Raw genomic sequence first — 1,790 nt, forward strand, 5'->3', positions numbered from 1 at the left:
CACGGTGGCTCACGCCTGTAATCCCAGCACTTTGGGAGGCCGAGGCGGGTGGATCACCTGAGGTCAGGAATTCGAGACCAGCCTGGCCAACGTGGTGAAACCCCCATCTCTACTAAAAATACAAAAATTGGCCAGGCATGATGGCAGGTACCTGTAATCCCAGCTACTCGGGAGGCTGAAGGGGGAGAACCGCTTGAACCCGTGAGGCGGAGGTTGCAGTGAGCTGAGATCATGCCATTGCACTCCAGCCTGGACGACAGAGCGAGACTCTGTCTCAAAAAAAAACAAAAACAAAAAAGAAGAGCAGGAGGAGGTCGGTCACCGTGGCTCCCAGCACTGTGGAAGGCGGAGGCAGGAGGATTGCTTTGAGCTCAAGAGTTGGAGACCAGCCTGGGCAACATAGCGAGACCTCCTCGCTACTAAAAATTTAAAAATTACCCGGACGTGGTGGCTCGCGCCTGTGTTCCCAGCTACTCTAGAGGCTAAAGTGACAGGATTGCTTTAGCACAGGAAGGTTGAAGCTGAGTGAGCCGTGATTGCACCACTGCACTCCAGCCTGGGCAACAAAGCCAACCCTGTCTCAAAAACAAAAAACAGCCCAAGTCAATCTTCAACTATCACCTCTTTTCACCCTTTAAAAGCAAATAGTACTCCCTATCTCTGTTACCTTGTTTCTAGGTCCCTCTTCCATCCAGTTTAATGGGAACTTTGTTCCCACCTGTTCACTTGAAACAGCTCCTGTCACCACGACCTCCCTCTCAGCAGATTTAGAGATCTATTTTCTGTCCTCATGGGCCTGTCGACCCCCATTACACTGTTGGCCACTCTCTGCTTTTCAAACTCTTCTCCAGATCTTTGAGATGCCTTTCCCTCCTGGCTGTCCTTCCCCACTGCCATTTCCTTTCACCCTCTTCCTCTGTTCAGCCTCTGTTAGAGTCCTCAGGGCTTGGTCACTGGTACTTGTCATTTTCTCTTTTCCTTTTTTTTTTTGAGAGAGTTTGCTCTTGGTGCCCAGGCTGCAGTGCAGTGGTGCAATCTCAGCTCACTGCAACCTCCACCTTCCAGGTTCAAGTGATTCTCCTGCCTCAGCCTCCCGAGTAGCTGGGATAACAGGCTCCCACCATCATGCCCAGCTAATTTTTGTATTTTTAGTAGAGATGGGGTCTCACCATGTTGGCCAGGCTGGTCTCAAACTCCTGACCTCAAGTGATCCGACTGCCTCGTCCTCCCAAAGTGCTGGGATTTCAGGCGTGAGCCACCGCACTGGCCATCATTTTTCCAATATACCTTATTTCACCAATTCCAAGATGCACATATTCTCCCCCCTCATTTTAATATTTCAGAAGCAGGACACATGTTACCATTGCTATGTCTTTGTTTGTTTGGTTCTGAGGTGGAGTCTCTCTCTGTCGCCCAGGCTGGAGTGCAGTGGCACGATCTTGGCTCACTGCAAGCTCCGCTTCCCGGGTCCACGCCATTCTCCTGCCTCAGCCTTCCGGGTGTCTGGGACTACAGGCGTCCGTCACCACACCCGGCTAATTTTTTGTATTTTTAGTAGAGACGGGGTTTCACCGTGTTAGCCAGGATGGTCTCGAACTCCTGGCCTCGTGATCCACCTGCGTCGGCCTCCCAAAGTGCTGGGATTACAGGTGTGAGCCAGTGCGCCGGGCCTCCTATGTCTTAAAATCATATTTAGCAGATGAGAGTTGTGAGGTATTTGTCATTGCTAACCCTGCACCAGTTTCAAAACATGCAGAATAGGTGTTAGCAGCTTGGAAGAAAAACCCAGA

Source organism: Colobus angolensis, unplaced genomic scaffold, assembly GCF_000951035.1.
Source record: "Colobus angolensis palliatus isolate OR3802 unplaced genomic scaffold, Cang.pa_1.0 Scaffold21, whole genome shotgun sequence".
NCBI classification, from domain to species: Eukaryota; Metazoa; Chordata; class Mammalia; order Primates; family Cercopithecidae; genus Colobus; species Colobus angolensis.